Consider the following 19,842-nt stretch of genomic DNA (forward strand, 5'->3'; position numbering starts at 1 on the left):
TTCGTCTGACTTACACATTTTTTCAAATGGAGTCAAGTCCCATGGTATGTATCCTTTTTGCTGAAACACCCGAATAAAATGTCCTAGTTGATAAACACTCAGGTGATCTGATGACACACCCGGCCACTTCATAATCTCCTCAAAAGAAGGTGGGGGGCCATGTTGCCACACATCACCTAAGCGTATTCTGCCCAGCTGTTCTAGATTTTGCATTTTAGCATTTGTGCAACCTGGGGGAAATTCCGGGTTGCCCAATATAGGCGTCATCGGGGACGGAGAGGGTGCTACCTTTGAATGGGATTGTATTCTTCTGATTGTATTCTTCTGATTACTCCTACTGTTGGGTGTGATAAGATATCACCTTTAGGAGAGAAAACTAACCAGGGAGCCGGAGGGGTCAGCTGTTCCGTTTCCCCTATCTCCAGTTCAACCCATCGCTTAGTAGACCGATTACTATGCCAATCCACCACTCTTACCATAAGGATGGCCCTGTAGTACTGGAGAATGTCCGGTAGGCCAACCCCTCCCTTTGCTTTGGACAAAAACAGGGTTTGCATCCCAATCTGCAGAGACTGATTTGTCCAAATAAATGAACGGAACAGGCCTTTAATTTGTTGAAAGAAAGCAACTGGTACGGTAATTGGTAGAGTCTGCATAATATATAGTAACCGAGGAAGCACATTCATCTTCAGTGCACTGCAGCAGCCGAACCATGTTAAAGTCAAATTTTTCCATATCCGTAGATCCATTTTGATTTTACTCACCAATGGGAGATAGTTCTTTCTATATAGATCTAAAGGATCGGCCGTGATCTGCACTCCCAGATATTCCAATGAGGCATCACCCCATTGAAATGGGAACGACGTACGTAAAAGTCGCTCCTCTTGCAATGATAGAGAAATATTCAGCGCCGCAGATTTTGTTAAATTTATCTTATAATTCGACAAATTGCCGTAGGTTTGGAGGGCATCCAAAATGTTAGGAAGGGAGATTGCCACTAGCCCGGCTAAAAACATAAGGTCGTCCGCAAATACGGCCACCTTATGTTGATCGCCAGAAACCTGCACTCCCATGATATCTGGGGAGCGACATATCCGACACAATAGGGGTTCTAGACTCAAAATAAATATCAAAGGAGACAATGGACATCCCCATCGGGTGCCATTAGAAATTAAGAAATAATCAGACGTCCATTTGTTTACCCGTACAATGGCCGAAGGATTAGAATAAAGAGCCAAAATGTATTGTAGCATTCTAGGTCCTAGTCCAATATATGACAGGGTGGCTCGGATAAAACTCCAAGCCACCCTGTCAAAAGCTTTTTCTGCATCTGTCGATAATAGGACCAGTTTGCTTTGTGTCGCCCGAGCCGAATGGATGAGGTCTATTGCCTGTATCGTATTGTCCCGAGCCTCTCGAGATGGCACAAACCCCACCTGGTCAAAATGTACCAGGTGTGGAATGTGCGGCAATAATCGATTTGCTAAAATCTTGGAAAACAATTTAGTGTCGGAATTTAGTAACAATATGGGACGATAGCTGCTACATAACAAAGGATCTTTCCCTTCTTTGTATATTAGAGCAATATGTGCTCTCAGAGAGTCGAGTGGAAACATTGAGCCATTCCTAACTGCATTGAAATGCATTAATAGGGGTTTTGTAGGATGCGCCTTAAATTTCTGGTAGTAAGATAGAGTAAATCCATCAGGACCAGGAGCTTTATGTGATCTAGTCTGTGTAATAGCAAGATGTAATTCTTCTTCTGATATCTCCCCTTCTAGGGCTTGTGCCTGTTCCTCTGTTAGGGAGGGCATGCCTGATTCTTGTAAATATTCATCTATTTGTTCCTTTTCCTCACATAGAGATCCTTTTTTTCCCTCCTAATTTAAGAAGATTATATAGAGATTTAAAAAAAGTACAGAACTCGGCCGCAATATCTGATGAGGTATGCATCTCCCTTCCTCCTATTCCTTGTATTCGGGAAATATGAGTGTGCCGCCTAGGGGCCCTCAGTGCACGCGCCAACATCAACCCCGGTTTGTTCGAATACTCATAACGGTATCTTCTCTACCACATCATTGCCCTTATTGTCTTCTGAAAAAGGTTACAATTTAGTTCCTCTCTTACACTTGTGAGAGGAGCCAAATAAGTCTCCGCTAGGGATCTCTTATGTTGCTGACTTAATGTCTCTATCTTAAACATAAGTTCCTTGACTTTTTTTTCTTGTTCTCTTTTCCGTTGTATGCCTATACAAATAAGCACCCCCCGAATTACACACTTGTGTGCCTCTCATAATACTGAGGGCGAGATGGTATCAGTTGTATTCTCCGTGAAATAAGTGGTTAATGCCTCATCTATTTGTGTTTCAGTCTCCTGGGATTGTAAAATAGATTAATTTAAACGCCATGTAGTAGGTCTGGGTACCCTGCATTCCCATTCTATAGTCACATGGGCTGGGGCATGATCAGACATAGAGAAATCGTCTATATCTGATGCCCTAACCAACGGAAGATCGGACTGTGTCACAAGGATATGATCAATACATGTGTAGGCACTGTGGACTGACGAATAGAATGTATAGTTTCTCTCTCCTGGGTGCATCAACCTCCATGGATCGATCAGATCCAGGAGAGAGATTTCTCGTTGCAGTTTCCGAAGTCGTGCATGTGAGATACAGGAAGTTTCCCTAGAAGTGTCTATATCACGTACCTGATCAGAGGCCGAGGTGCTGAGAGGGCTTCCCTTGTGGCTAAGTGCAAGGCACCCCTGGAGGTGGAGACAGGGAATGCTGTGCCCAAAGGAACAGGGGTCGCCAGCTGCGGCAAGCTCCGGTGAATAGGTGACTGCGGTGGTTGTAGACACGTAGTGCGTGCTGAAATGCAGGATGCCTTGAAGGTGACTGGAGAAGGTAGCCAGGCGTGCGACAAGAGCGAGGTCAAGATCAAGCCAAGGGGTCAAACACAGTTCATCAAGCAGAAGAGGAGTCCGTAGGAGCAAGCCGGGGGTCATACACGGGAACAGCAGACTGAAGCAGAGTGGGTAAACAAGCCGATGGTCGGAGCCAGGAGGAGAGACAAGACAGGTGAGACAAGCCGGGTCGGTAACAGGTAATCCAAGTAAACAGGAACAGGAACTCAGGAACACAGGAAACAGGAAGCTGAAGATCATCCAGCAACTAATGGCTGGAGCAGGCTGGTTTAAATAGGCCACTGGGCGTCGCTGCATTAGTGTGGGCGGAAGATCCAGCTCTCTTGTGGGAAGTTCCCTGACAGTGCCCCCCCCCAAAGGGCAGCCTCCGGATGCCCAATTGGGCCTGCTTCTCAGGATGCTTGTTAAAAAATTCTCTAAGAAGTTTGGGCGCATGAACGTTATTTGCAGGTTCCCATGAACTTTCCTCAGGTGAATACCCTTTCCACTTAATCAGGTATTGGACCTGTCTTCCCCTCTTTCGGCAGTCTAGGATGGCCTCTACCTCATACTCAAATTCCTCACCCACCGAGATGGGAGGTGGAGGTGGATCACCCCTTCCTGAGAAAGGGCCAGAAGAGGCAGACTTGAGCAAGGAGATATGAAAAACAGGATGGATCCTGTAGGAATCCGGTAAGGAAAGTTCGAAGGCTACAGGGTTGATTTCCTTCTTGATTTTGAAAGGGCCAATGTACCTTGGACCCAACTTCCGTGATGGGCAGGGTAGTTTGAGGTTTGCCGTGGAGAGCCACACTTCATCCCCCACTTTCAAGGCTGGATTCTCCTTTCTCTTCTTGTCATATGACCTCTTATAAACTTCCTGCGCTTTACGCATGGTTGCCTGGAGGGTTAGGTAGTTCTCTTGGATAAAGGTTAATCTATCCTGAACCGCGGGTACCGTTGCTTCTGGTACAGAGTTGGGTAAAAAAGAGGGGTGAAAGCCGTAATTGGCCCAGAATGGGGATTGGTTGGTGGTAGCATGAATAGAGTTATTGTAAGCAAACTCTGCGCAGGGCAGTAAGGCCACCCAATTATCCTGTGAGAAGGAAGAAAAACAACGAAGGTATTGTTCCAACGTTTGATTTGTTCTCTCCGTTTGGCCATTGCTCTGGGGGTGATAGGCAGAAGATAGGCAAATCTTGATATCCAAAGCCTTGCAGAGGGCCCTCCAGAATCGAGAGGTGAATTGTACCCCCCTGTCCGAGACAATACTGTTTGGTACGCCATGTAGCCTTACAATCTCCTTGATGAAGATATGTGCTGTGTCCATGGCTGAGGGAGTGCCCACCATAGGCAGGAAGTGTGCCATCTTTGATAAGCGGTCTACTACTACCAGGATAGTGGAAAAACCTTCAGAAGGGGGCAGTTCTACAATAAAGTCCATAGACAACATCCTCCAAGGCTGGTCCGGAACAGGCAGAGGTCTTAGCAAGCCCCAAGTCTGCGTGAGACTTCCTTTACTTCGGGTACAGGTCGTACAAGAACTTACATAGTCTTTGCAGTCCTGTCTAAGGTTGGGCCACCAATAGGAACGTTGGATCAGTTCTAATGTCTTGCGGACTCCAAAATGGCCTGCCAGCTGGTGGTCGTGGAACGTTTTAAGAACCTGGACTCTGGCTCCCTCGGGTACAAAAATCTTATCCCTGTGCCACAAAAGACCTTCCTGCCTTCTAAGTGTGGGGATTTCGGACTCAGGGTACCGGGAAGAAACCTGTTCCAGGGTGGCCCTTAGATCAGGCTGGATAAGAAGAAAGTTCTGGGGAGACAGAATGGTGCTGGGGGTGGCAGTATTTGGGGTCTCAGGGAACATTCGTGACAGAGCATCCGCTTTACCATTCTTGGATCCTGGGCGATAGGTGAGGTGAAAATTAAACCTTGAGAAAAACAAGGCCCACCTGGCCTGTCGTGGTCTCAAGCGCTTGGCAGATCTGAGATACTCCAAGTTCTTATGGTCGGTGAATATCATAATTGGGTGCGCTGCACCCTCCAGGAGATATCTCCACTCCTCCAGAGCGACTTTGATGGCCAGCAGTTCCCGATCCCCAACATCATAGTTCCTTTCCGGCTGAGAGAGCTTTCGGGAGAAGAAAGCCACTGGATGCAATAGTGCTTTAGGGCCCAGACGTTGAGATAGGACGGCCCCTGTGGCGACTTCAGATGCATCAACCTCCAGTACGTAGGGCAGGGCGGGGTCGGGATGCTGCAGGACAGGGGCAGAAGTGAATAACGCCTTTAATTTATCAAAAGCCTCTTGAGCCTCTTGGGACCACTGGAAGCGGCAGTGTTGGCGGGTTTGCTGGGTAATCGGGGCGATAATGCCAGAAAAGTCCTTGATGAACCTCCGATAGAAATTCGCAAACCCTACGAACCTCTGAATGTCCTTTTTGTCCGTGGGAGCTGGCCACTCCAGGATGGCAGATACCTTCTGGGGGTCCATGGCTACCCCATCAATGGAAATGATCAGACCCAAAAATTGTATAGAAGTCTTTTCAAAGGAACACTTCTCTGCTTTTGCATAGAGTCCGTGTACCCTTAGTGTGGACAGCACTTTCTTGACATGGATTCTATGTAGTTCCAGGGTAGGGGAGAAGACAAGAATGTCGTCCAGGTACACAATCATGAAGTTATCCAGGTATTCTCTAAAGATATTATTCACGAAGTGCTGAAAGGTAGCTGGAGCATTACATAGACCAAAAGGCATAACCAGGTACTCAAAATGCCCAAAACGTGTTCGAAAGGCTGTTTTCCATTCATCGCCCTCGCGAATGCGTACTAGGTTGTAGGCACCGCGCAAGTCCAATTTAGTAAAGACCCGGGCGGTACGGAACCTCTGAAAGAGTTCAGGAACAAGCGGAAGAGGGTACCGGTTTTTAATTGTGATTTTATTGAGCTCTCTGTAATCCACACAGGGTCTGAGGGTATGATCTTTCTTTTCTACGAAGAAAATTCCGGCGCCAGCTGGAGAAGATGAGGGGCGGATGAATCCCTTTTTAAGGTTTTCATCAATGTACTGGCGCAACACCTCAAGCTCAGTCTCTGAAAGTGGAAAAATCCTTCCAAAGGGAACTTCTGCACCAGGTAATAGCTCGATAGGGCAGTCGTAGGGGCGATGAGGTGGTAGTATATCGGCCTTCTTTTTGTCAAAGACGTCCAGGAAATCATGGTAAACTGGAGGAACGTCCTGGCTGGAGTCGGAGACTGGCTGGACGGTCAGGCAACTGGAAGGAGACACAGGTTTGGGCATCAGACAGTGCTGAAGGCAGTAGGGGGACCCAAAGGAGATCTCCCTTCGGATCCAGTCTATCTGCGGATTGTGTGCCTGCAACCATGGTATCCCCAGAATTATGGGGAACATGGGGGAACATAAAATATCAAACTTCAGGAACTCTTGATGGCCAGAGTCAGTAATGGTAAGAATAGGTACCGTCTCGTGAGTAACAGGCCCGGATCGAGGAGTGGTACCGTCGGCCAACTGGACCTTGAGTTTAAGTTCTTTAGTCTGAATAGGAATCCGGAAGTCCTTAGCAAGGGTTACATCCATGAAGCAACTACATGCCCCAGAGTCAATTATTGCTGGGAGTCGGACCTCCCCTTTCGCTACCTGTAGGGAGACATGGAGAACAAGATGAGTAAGGGAAGATCCTGGGACTTGCTGATACATGGAGTTGTGTGGGGAAGACTTACTGGGCCTCACAGGGCAGTTGCGGAGAAAGTGTCCAGCCTCCCCACAGTAGAGGCAGAGGTTAGCCCGCCTGCGGCGGAGTCTCTCATCAGAGGTCAGGGCAGAACGAACCATGCCAATTTGCATAGGTTCTCCTTCAGAGGAGGCTGCTGTGGCTGGAATAGGTGCAGGGACAACTGGGACCTTGGGTAGCATCCAGGAAGGCCGGAAGGACTGAACACGTTCAGATCGCCGCTCCCGCAGGCGTCTGTCCAGTTGGATGGCGAGCTGAATGAGGCCCTCCAAACTGGTGGGGCTTTCTACTCGTGCCAGCTCATCTTTGAGGGCCTCGGATAGGCCAAGTCGGTACTGGTGCCTGAGGGCGGCATCGTTCCATTCAGTATCCGCTGACCATTTGCGGAAGTCCACAGTGTAGTCTTCAGCAGGGCGCCTCCCCTGCTGTAAGGTATGGAGAGTGGCCTCTGCAGTGGCCCTGCGTTGTGGGTCATCATATAGTTGGCCCATGGCTTCAAAAAAGGTGTCCAAAGTGTTGATGACAGGACTTTTTTGTTCCAACAGGTGATGAGCCCAGGACTGCGGTTCATCGGATAGCAGAGAGATGACAAATCCCACTTTAACTGTTTCCAGGGAGAAGGTCCTTGGTTGCAGAGCCAGGTAGAGAGAACAGGCATTCTTAAAAGCCCTGAACTTCCTCCGATTGCCGGAAAAACGCTCTGGAGTGGGCACCCTGGGTTCAGGAGGAGGAGCCATCATCATAGGAGTGGGTGAGTGACGCTCCGGAGTCAGTGAGGCTGATGCAAGACCTGCAGAAGGAGGAGCTGTAGTTGCGGAAGATACTGCCAAGTTCTGTAAACGACCCTCCAACTGGAAGTACCCGTCCTGTAGGTTGGTCACTGCTTGGGTGAGGGCTGCGACTTGCTGGCACAGAGCCTCCAGCTGGGAAGCACCTCTGTCGGCCTCTGACATATTCTGGCTGGATGATACTATCACGTACCTGATCAGAGGCCGAGGTGCTGAGAGGGCTTCCCTTGTGGCTAAGTGCAAGGCACCCCTGGAGGTGGAGACAGGGAATGCTGTGCCCAAAGGAACAGGGGTCGCCAGCTGCGGCAAGCTCCGGTGAATAGGTGACTGCGGTGGTTGTAGACACGTAGTGCGTGCTGAAATGCAGGATGCCTTGAAGGTGACTGGAGAAGGTAGCCAGGCGTGCGACAAGAGCGAGGTCAAGATCAAGCCAAGGGGTCAAACACAGTTCATCAAGCAGAAGAGGAGTCCGTAGGAGCAAGCCGGGGGTCATACACGGGAACAGCAGACTGAAGCAGAGTGGGTAAACAAGCCGATGGTCGGAGCCAGGAGGAGAGACAAGACAGGTGAGACAAGCCGGGTCGGTAACAGGTAATCCAAGTAAACAGGAACAGGAACTCAGGAACACAGGAAACAGGAAGCTGAAGATCATCCAGCAACTAATGGCTGGAGCAGGCTGGTTTAAATAGGCCACTGGGCGTCGCTGCATTAGTGTGGGCGGAAGATCCAGCTCTCTTGTGGGAAGTTCCCTGACAGTCTATAAGTGGCTCTGGGGTGTAATTGAAATCTTCACCCATTACAAGATGTCCCTCTCGGAACTATAACCGGAAGCAATTTCTGTATAAACCCTAAATGTTTAGAGTTAGGAAAATATACGTTCAAAAGTGTAAGCATTGTTCGTCCTATGCTCCCCTTGACCAATAAGTATCTGCCCATAGGGTCTGCTATTTCTTCCTTAAAAGACCAAGCCATAGATTTAGAAATCATAATACTCACTCCCTTTGATTTTAGAATAGGAGATGGGGGGGGCGGAGCCGGCCGGCGAGGGAGATGGACGCTTAGCTGCACAGCTCCTCGCTAAGCAGTCACACCGGAGCGAATCTACAAGTCGAGGGTCAGACATTCAACATCCCGCTTCCACTACACGATGGCTGGACGTCAGCAGCACATACCGGGGAAGAGGAGGGGGAAGAATAAGCCCGGTAAGCTGTTAAATTTCTTCCATCCCGCGGGCGGGCCACGCAGCCAAGATGGCGCCGGCCCCTCTGATAGCGGTGCCTCGCTGCCCGCTCTGTCAGCCCCTGCTCGCACTGTGCAATCAGCCACGGTGGGAGATGCCGAAGTGGCTGCGGACTCACAGGGGGAGACACATACCACTTCTACCCCTCGCTCTCCTTGTGCCAGCCCTGCTAAGTCTAAGATGAAACTGCAGCTTGCAGATGAAGACAGGGCCTCAGGTGACCCAGTGGATGATACGTTAGAGTTTCATGACACCATCTCATCTTTCCCCACTAAAGGCCTACCTGTTATGGACTCCCTATTGAAAGACATAATGATGTCCCTCAGGAGCTCCATACATGCGGACATGCTACAACTTACTGTATGTCCCAGTGCAACAGGGCTGTTAAGGCAGTAGACAGGAGGGTGGGAAAAAATCGAAAATAAGATGGGAGAATTTGCGGACACCTTTAATACTATGGTGGATGCCCACAACGAACACGACGATGATATCACCTGGCTTAAATCGAAAGTTGCGGATCTTGAAGATCGATCGCGACGCAGCAACATAAAGATCAGGGGGATCCCTGAATCGGTTAAGCCTCAGGAACTAACGGACTATCTTACTTCACTGATGCAGGAAGTCCTTCCAGACGTCCCAATCTGTGACATGAAACCGAAACACATTGCCGCTTCACTGCCCCGGGACACCATTGCCCGGATTCATTTTTTTACAGTGAAAGAAAAATTTATGTCTTTGGTTCGGAGGGGTACAAACCTTCCACCCGCTTTAAACAACCTATCCTTCTATGCAGACCTCTCGGCTCATACAATGAATGGACGCCGCAACCTATCACTAAACCTCTTAGAAACCATCAGGTTGTATACCGTTGGAATTATCCAGCCACCTTGGTGGTCACAAGGGGGGACAGAGATTACAGGATTACATCACTGGATGAAGGCATAGCACTGCTGCAACGGTGGGGTATCTTGGATCAAGATGACCACCAGGCCCCACCTGTGGAATGACTTTCCTTTTTATGTGTGCGGCCTCATCAAGTTTCTTCTTCTGCTGTGACCCTCCCAGTTATACGTTTTTACAACTACGAGGCTCCGAGTGACTTGCTCGGCTAATGTTTGTTCTATTTGCACCCCCACCTAACGGTAAAGTGTACCGTGCAGACTCTCCAGTAGAGTCGTCCTTTTTTATTTTTCCTGATCTCTGCTGTTGCAGAGTGCCTATTCCCACGCACTTTTGCCTTGTCTTTCATTTTTGTTCTTTTTCTGTTGTATTTTTATTTTTTCTATCCAGATCTACAATAGCCCCCTGAACTGCCGAGCATTAACAACTCAAGACCTCCACCTTGATCTGTCTCACATCTGCTTGCATCACTCCCGGGATCCTGCGGAGAGGGACTGCGACTTGGCAACTGGCGTGGAATCAGTGAGTGTACTTCAATACATCCACACATAACATTGCTCCCGATCTTCCCCACAAGATTTCTTTCCAATTGCTCTCTTTTAATGTCAATGGCCTTAATAGCCCCCACAAGAGACATATGCTTTGGAGGGAACTTAAGGCCCAGAATTGTGATGTGGTTGCCTTGCAGGAAATGCATTTCATGGCCCATATTCACCCACAACTCACATCAAAGCAATACCCTCACGCCTTTTACGCCAACAACCCCAAAAAGAGATGTGGAGTGGCACTGCTCTTCAAGGAGACTTTGGAATTTTCACTGCTCTCGCAGTTTGCGGATCCTGAGGGCAGGTTCCTGGTGATATCTTTCAACATTAACAATTCTACGTACACAATAGTGACAATCTATGCCCCCAATACCAGACAAACTACGTTTCTCAAGCGCCTGTGGCAGCAACTACAACCCATGCTCAAGGGCCATGTGCTGCTATGTGGTGATTTTAACGCTGTCCCCAACTACCAGTTAGATGTGTCAATGAATTATCCGAGGCGCCATCATCGTGCGGATCTGTCGGCATTTCTGGCATCTGCGGACTTGCACGATGTGTGGAGATGTTACAACTCCTCGGAAAGAGACTACTCTTACTATTCCAGGATCCATCATTCATACTCTAGAATTGACCTCTGCCTCACGGATAAATTTTTGCTACAACGGGTCACACGCGCATTGGTGGGCTCCATAACGTGGTCGGACCATTCCCCTGTTATTTTAACATTCGGGGACGTGCCCTACACCACTAGAGCAATCAGGTGGCGGTTTGATGCTAGCCTCTTGACCAACCAGGAGGCATATGTGGAGACCCTCTCCAAAATAACTGAATTCTTTGTTATTAATGATACCCCTGGTATATGTCCATACACCGTATGGAATGCACATAAGGCATTTGTACGTGGTCTGTTGATGGCTAGAGGGGCGAGGGTTCGGAAACAGAGGAGACAGAAATTGGATGACATTCTCACCTCTATCAAACACTTAGAAGCTGAAAACAAATCGCTTCCAACCGCGACTTGCACGGAGAAGCTTTTCAAATGTCAATCTGAACTCCGAGTCCTTTTAATTGGTCAGCACACTAGAGCCATTGGGCGGCTCAAGGCCTCGCAGTACTCGCGCGGCAATAAGGCCGGAAAGTTACTAGCTAACCAACTGAAAGCTAAGCTGAACAAACAGAAAATACCGTCCATGCTCCACCATGCCACAGGAGAACGTCTGACCAATCCAAAGGATATAGCGGATGCCTTTAGCCAATACTATAGCTCCCTATACAACTTACACGAGGACGTATCAACTCCACAACCCACTATATCAGACATCCAACAATTTCTGTCTTCCATCTCTCTTCCGAGCCTGTCGCCTGGGAATCTGGAAACCCTGAATGCCCCTTTCACTGATGCAGAGATATTAAAAGCGGTTAAGTCTCTCCCAAAGGGGAAATCCCCGGGGCCGGACGGATTCACTCCCGAGTATTATAGCCTGTTTGCAGATACTCTAGTTCCATACGCTACACGGGTGTTCCAGAAGGCACTTGGTGGGGTCCCTTTTCCAGCTGAGATGCTAGAGGCCACAGTGATCACACTACTGAAGCCGGGCAAGGAACCCAATAGACCACAAAACTTTAGGCCCATATCACTATTGAACGTGGACCTAAAGGTCTACGCTAGAATTTTGGCTGACCGTGTCTCTGGGTTCCTTCCTGGCCTAATTAAACCTGACCAAGTGGGCTTTGTTCTGGGGCGCCAAGCCACAGATGCAACCAGGAGATTAATAGGCTTAATCCATCAAGTCTCCACTCATAAGGTTCCCACGGTACTCCTGTCTTTGGATGCCGAAAAAGCCTTTGACAGGATTCACTGGGGCTACCTGAGGCAGGTTCTAGACAAATTTGGTTTTCGGGGAGCGATAACCCAAGCTATCATGGCCTTATATTCCTCCCCCTCAGCGAGGGTGTTCACAGAGGGCCTATTTTCTGAAAGTTTTGGCATAACCAATGGCAAGCGTCAAGGGTGCCCACTATCACCACTTATTTTTGCAATGCTCATGGAACCCCTCGCTGAGAGGGTTAGATCCCATCCTGAGGTAGCGGGCATATGTGTTGGAGGAACTCCTCATGTCATCTCATTGTTTGCGGACGACGTCATATTGACTTGCACAGACCCTGAGACATCATTGACACATGTTAGGCACATACTAGAGGAATTTCAATCAGTCTCCTACTACAAGGTGAATGAGCTTAAATCTAATCTCCTTGGAGTTGCAGTGGACTCCAAACTCCGGGCACGGCTCCGGAGCTTGGTACATTATCAATGGCAGGAAGAATCCATGGACTATTTGGGCATCAAACTGACTGTCTCCACAACATCCTTGTTCAAGACTAATTTTCTTCCCCTACTGGCCTCCACAACTCAGGACACTCTCAGACTCCAGAAGTTCTACCTTTCATGGTCGGGTAAAAATGCAGCCTTCAAGATGTTAATACTACCCAAAATATTGTACATTTTCCGTGCGTTACCTATTCAGATCCCAAATCACTTTTACAAAGCACTGCAGACACTAATCAGTAAATTTCTTTGGTCCAGTAAACCGCCTAGAATGCCACACAAAAGTCTCACCAGACACGTTCTGGTGGGGGGTATGGGAGTTCCAGATGTAAAAGACTACCACATGGCAGCTATATTGGCACAGTCCAAGCATTGGTTATCTACAGGGCAGGCACCTTTGTGGTGCTCCTTGGAGCATTCCTTTGCGCCACAGCCCTCACTGAAGGATCTAATTTTGGCACTCCCCTTTACAGGGAAGTCAAGGATAATTAACCACCCCACTATCTCGGCCACGATCCAAGCATGGAAATTCTTCTATGCACACAGGTCTAAGGGTGGGGATCAGACTAAGGCACCTATTGCATTGTCCACGTTGAGAGCACTGTCCCCGGACTTATGCATTGCACACTGGGGAAAATACAGGCTACATCAGGTCCTAGATTTGTACACTCACTCCACCCTAATACCGTTCACTGATTTATGCCTGAGATTCCCAGACTTTAAGACTGAATTTCTGACATACCACAGGGTTACACATATTTTACACACTCTACCGGAGCTGCATATCACTTTCCCTCGCCAAGTTCATAAGTTTTGCTTTACTGACACCATAGGCAAGAGGGGGATCAGCATTTTCTACAACTCACTACATGACAGGTCCCTGTTTTTAAAACTTTCCCATTTACTGAAATGGGAAAAAGACCTGCAACAGACGTTTACTGATGCCCAATGGCTGAAAGCCTTTAAGCTGAACTACTCACTTACCAAATGCTCCACCTTTAGGGAAGGGGCACAAAAGATCCACCTGCGTTGGTATAGTACTCCCTATGTTTTAGCTAAATACAGTGGTTCCTGCTCTAACCTATGCTGGAGAGGATGTGGGCAAGTCGGTACATTAGTGCACATGCTGTGGTCATGCTTATCCTTACGAAGTTTCTGGACCTCAATACATAGACTGATAGCAGATATACGGGTATTCTCAACAAACTAAAAGTGGAACAAGCCTTACTGGGTATTGGGCTAGACTGGTATCCGCCTTCCTGTAGAGTGATAGTCCAACATATCCGCGGCCAGATTGGTGATAGCTCACAACTGGAAAAGCCAGGTGCTACCCTCAAAAAGAGAAGTAATACAGATCGTAGGAGAGTCATTTGAATAAGAAAAAAATCTTTCACGCTCTGCTCAAAACTTTAAACAATTCAACAGCAGGTGGCATTCCAAGCATCTAGAATGTAAACTTGTTTTCTTTCCTTTTCTTTAAAAATATAATTCCTGGACATGCGCGACTCCAGGGGGCAGAAATGTTTCCATTTGGGTGCTTCCTGGGGTCTGCGCGTGTCTTGAGGTAACTGCAACAGATGCCAGGCAACGTGGAGTGGAAAGGCTACTACCCCACCTTGCTGTTCACCCTTTTTCCATTGTTTTTCCCCTCCCCTTCTTTTTCTTTCTGGTTTTTTGTGTATGGTCTATTATGCAAATTTTCTGAAATACATGGCAATCAAAGCCATGTTAAAGATAGTCATGTTTAAGAATGTTCTCTACACTCTTTCATTTAATATGTTCACAAGTCAAATATGTATGTTACTTTGTACACCATGTTACTACGTGTTCTGTACTTTCTTGAAAATCCAATAAAAATTATTTTAAAAAAAAGAATAGGAGATGGGGCATGATAGGACCAGGGAAAATCTCTATTGTAGAATTTAGGAACGGAGTCTTTGCGAAAATAAGTCTCTTGAATGAATGCTATATGAGTAGACTCCCTTTTTAAATCACCTAATAGTCGCCATTGTTTCTGTGGGGTAGAGAGCCCTCTGACATTGAGGGTGGTAATTTTACATTCTGCAACTAGGCGTCTCACTACACCCGTCCTGGGCACCATTTTTTTTTGACAATCCCCGGCCCACACAAAAAAAAAAAAAGACGCACAACAAAAAAAGGAAGCACCAATACAACAACCATTACGCTACTAAATGGTTAAATATTAACCCTGCGCATCCAGGCGCATACTACTGAGGGGGATGTGGAATCCTGGACATCAAGAGGGTGAAGAGAAAAAAAAAAAAAAACAACCCAAAAACCAAAGGCTTGTCCACATATATATGTGGCTAAAGACAATGGAGAAACAAAAAGAAAAAAAAAAAAAGAGATATTCACAGTTTAGGAGGCATGATCTAGTGGGTGTCAGCCTCCCTTCTTAAACAAAACAATTCCTGTCTACCTTGACAGGATTATTTAACTTCAACTAAAATATACCTCCCAACCACCCCTTACCCGCCTATAATAGGGTCCCCAGCTTCCCTCTCTTCATTTCCTCGAGGAAAAAAAAAAAAACATTTGTTTCTCATCCCAAACAGAAACTTGATTGGGTAAAAAAAAAAAAAGAAATGGAAAAGGAGAGGGGGAGACCAATTATTAATAGGAACAAGGCAAGCAATATAATCAACTGCAGATTCCTATTTTCATATGAGTACATGGTTAGCTGAAGCCTCAGTTAATCCACATAGCTATGTCCCTCGATCTTGGTTAGGCGGACCAACTTCTTCTGTTGCTAATTTCTTGTATTTTCTCCGCCGGTTTGGGAGTCGGCTCCTACCAACTCTCCATGTGCCCTGACCTCCAAAAATGTCCAGCCAGTCTTCCACTATGATAGGGGGAGCCTCAAGAAAGATGAAGAGGTCCGGCAGTTGATCGGGCCATTTTAATATAAATGTATTCCCATTCCTCACCACAATCAGATGAAATGGGTGACCTCAATGATACGTAGCCCCCATTTTACGGATAACCTCCAGCAAAGGTTTAATCGCTGCTCTCATACGAAGTGTGTTCCGAGAAAGGTCTGGTAATAATTTATTATATGCTCCATCAAATTCAATCGAGCCCTGTGTCCAGGCACGCCTCATGATGTCCTCGTTTAATGTATAGAAATTAATTTTAATTATGACATCCGACACCAAATCTTTATCCACTCTATGAGGAGCTTTCACCCGGTGTACTCTGTCCATTTCAATACTGTCCCTTAATGGGACGTTCCAACAATTTAGAATCCCCGTCACAACCGTCTTTAGCTCATGGCCCCCTATATCTTCTGGCAGACCTCGCAGCCGTATGTTGTTTCTATGGCTGCGGTTCTCCATGTCATCCTGCTGCAAATGTATCATGGTGAGCTGTTTATGGAAGGATGCCTGTGTGTTTTCTAATTCAGAAATTCTAGAGTCATTTCTAGCTTGCATCTCTTCCAATGTGCTGACCCTGTCATCTGTTTGATCTATTTTCAATTTGATAGAATTGATTTCTATTTTAAGATCACTTACAATTAAAGCAGCCATTTCATGGATGTCTTGTTTGGTTGGTATCAGCGCACAGAAGTCTCTCCACTCTCCAGCTGTTGGCAGAGGGCTGGAGCTGATGAATTTGGGTCTGTGTCCCATGTGTTGATTCCACCGCTTGCTCCTGGGGTGAGATAGATAATGGGGGACTCCTCATAGATACCTCGTCCACCGCATCCTGCGCCAGCGTTACCTTAGTAGCAGATTTTTTAATGTTGCCAAGCCGGGTGCCGCTGGGCGCATTAGCGCCATCCTAGATCCCGCACTGCCTTGTGGGGCAGCGGGACACCGTAGGAAGTAGGACGAAATGTCCGGTCGTCGGCTTAGTACTTGCGGTCGGCTCCGGATATGTATACAGGTAAGGGTGCGGGCAAGGGGTGGTATGTTGGAGTGCTGACTGTGGAGGCTGGATCACACCACTAGATCACAGAGCTCCTGTGCCTCGTGTCCTCACGGCGCCATTGCTAAGCCACTCCCCGTGTACTTGTACTTTTTTATCTTTGTACATTGATGGGTTTTTTTTTCATATGGCATATGAATGTATGCACATGTGGATTTACACAATACTAAGTGATATAGCACATCAGCACTTTAAATAACAGACTTTAGAAGGAAGCACGGCAAAGTACTAGTAAAGGTAAACACTGCTTAGAGTTTAAAGGGTTTCGATGTAAAGTGTTGTTTCTTGAGGTGGCATTTAGCCTCTGTAAAGCCTTGCCTTCTGAAATTCTACTATTCTGGAAATGTATGTTGCCTTTTTCCCAGGTGAGACGATGCACGGTGTCTTTATCCCTTTAATTAAGGAGCATGGCGATACATGTGCATTGGAGGAGCCCCTTGAGATAGAGGCTTAGCTGCTATGCAGTGAGCTCACTCCACCACAAATTTAGGCGAGAAGGACTCATGTCCAAATGTATAGTCTTGTGGCTGAGTGAAGAGTACCTTGAAATTGGCGATAGAGGGTGCTATGCCTAAAGATGCACGGGTTGACCGAAGGTGAAGCTGTCTGATGGTTCCAGATGTGAAGACAGCTAAGAGCAGAGAAAAAGTTAAAGCAGACAATTCTCTGTAGGTGCTGGCTGATCTAGATAGATTGGTAAAGCAGGAGGCAAAGTCAGAAGCCAGGCCGGGGGTCAAACACAGGAAGTCAGTCAGGAGCAGAGCCAGAAGCGTGGTTGAGATCAAGCCAGGGTCAAACACAGGATGTTAATCAGTACCAAGGCAGAAGCAAGTCCATGGAGCAAGCCACCTTCAGAGCCAGCAGAGAAGTCAGAGCACGTCAGGGGTAAGCCGGGTCAGTAACGTGTAATAAAGCAAAAGCACAAGGCACAGGAATGCAGGATACAAGGCTGATGATAATCCAGCAATTTATGAGGGGAACTGCTGTTCTTATTTAGGCCAGTGGACGTTGGCAATTATTGTGTTTTGCATGCACGAATGCGCCATCACGCACACAGATTCATCATTGCGAGTAGTCCGCTAATGCGCATGCCCGAATTAGCATATTTGGCAGGTCTACTCAGAATTCTTCTCTCACATATAGATAAGGAGTTCCTCCAAAAAGTCAGCTGGGTCTGAGTACTCTGCTCCCTGTAGTTATAGTTCAGCAGAGGTGTTCTGTAATGGCAGAATGACATCTTCCACACTGCCCAAAAGGACCTCAGATTCCTTGACCCAATCTCGGAGCTTCTACAGGTCTTGCTGGATCAGAAAGATGTCCACCTTGACTTTCTGTAGTTTAGTGGTGAGAGATGTCTGACAAGAGGGTATGGCTTCCACCACCTTTACAGTGTTGGCGTCGGCCAAGTCTGCCATACTGAAAGAGGCTCCACTGTTTTCCCCTGCAGGGTCCTGCTCCTGACACCAGAATATCTCCAGTTTGAAGCTCATACCTGAAGGTTTGCGTGGTGAAGACATAATAGATGGTAACATCAGAGTATCCCAATAGAATAGATAGAATGTCTGTTAGTTTTTCTGTTGTCTTTGACCAATCCCTCACTTACTGCTATAATTACCACCGTGAGAAAGTGAAAAGACATCTCACAAATGAGGATACATATAGGAAAAAACCCTGTCAGAGATTCTCTCAGTTTTCTATTTTGCCCCATAAAAAAAATAAATAAATGTTATTACAGTTTGTGTCCTCACTAGAGATTTTGCCCTAATTCATGTCCTGGAAACTCCATATAAAGTTATGGAATTTTGTGTAAACACACAAATTTCCACTAATCCTAACCTCAGCAGCAGCAGTGGGAGCCAATGAGGAGGGAGAGTCCTCAGAGAGCCAAGGCTCTCGTGCACATTGCTGGATTGAGATGGGCCTCAGGTAGTTATTACGGGGGCTGGGGGCACTGTTGCCCATAGAAGACTTTTTATTTTAATGCATAGAATGCATTAATCTAATAAACCTTCTGCCTTTAGAATCACTTTAAAGAATAACACCTCACATCAAATAAAAAACTTCTAGGGGTTGCATAGACTTTTAAAAAGCTAAATTATAAATTTATTTGTAGATGTGTATTTTAGCACAGTGTTTTACATTGTTTTGTGCAGAGAAAAGATTATGAAAACAGGAAATATGACTCTCATACAATTATATGGAAATATGTTTTAATTATTTAACACTCTAAAATAAATATTTCCTTTAAAAATGAAAAGTTATTTTTTGTGTTCTTCTAATTCCTTCTTTATTTTGAAAGTTAAAGATTTAGGTTTGAGTTCCTGTGGTTTTGTGCATTTCCTAAATAAAAATGTAAAAGTAATTCTTTACTATGCTATCACATTCTACCAAATTCTTCCTAGTATATTGTTATGGCTTAATTTAGTTTGCTCTTCAGTTTGTATATATATATCTTATAGCGTTTTGTTTTGTTTTTTTAAACTTTAGTTTTACAAACCAGACTTAACATGTTTGAAAACAATAATTACCTGCTATGAGAAATTCTATGTTTATCAAAATCTCTTTCAACTTTTTTTTCAAATACAGTAAAGTTTCAAAGACTCATTTTGCCTTGTTTTGTTATTTTAGAAAGATGTGATTATTTCTAAAGAAACTAACCATAGTTTTGATGATCAACACAAAATATATCAATGTCAAGTTGTATGTGTGTTTTGTTCTAGCACTACAGACTGTTAAGCTGGCTGTTTAATAACATTTTTATGTTGGAAAATGCAAGATAAACAACATTTACTGCACTAGATATTTTAATTGATGGTTTCCTTTTTTGCTTTGACCATTTTTACTAAAAAAGGTTAGTAGCAGTGAATAGCACATCTAACTTAGCTGAGGTTTCACTTGAATCTGAGTTTCGATACAATTCATGGTGCTAAAAAGTTGAAGGGGCACAGACAAGTTCCTCTTTATAGACTTTTACGTGTCTGAGCAAAAGATTGTTATGAAGAAATAAAATCTACAGATCCATATTTCACTAATAGTAGCCATCATGTAAGTTGTTTATTGGGCAGTATCGTACACAGGAAAGACAAGGCAGATTTTATTGTGAAAGAACATTTACATTGTTATTGATGATATCAATACATATAGCACAGACATGCCACACATAATGGAAGCATTTTTACTAGGTATCTATGTAAGTGGGAGAGACAAGGCAGGTTTAATTAATAGTGTGACGGAATCGACCAACACTGTGCTTGAGTGCTTCCATCAATATATCGCTTCCTCCAGTCTGGACATAGATATCCGGTATTATATCCGCATAACATACAAGACTAGCCAACAAATAGCTTGTATGAGATCTGGAACTGTTTATTGAACAAACTCACACACATGATATACTCCACAGGAGGACACCCCCCTCCTGATCATATTA

Source organism: Pelophylax lessonae, assembly GCF_965119305.1.
Source record: "Pelophylax lessonae genome assembly, chromosome: 5".
In the NCBI taxonomy this organism is placed as follows: Eukaryota; Metazoa; Chordata; class Amphibia; order Anura; family Ranidae; genus Pelophylax; species Pelophylax lessonae.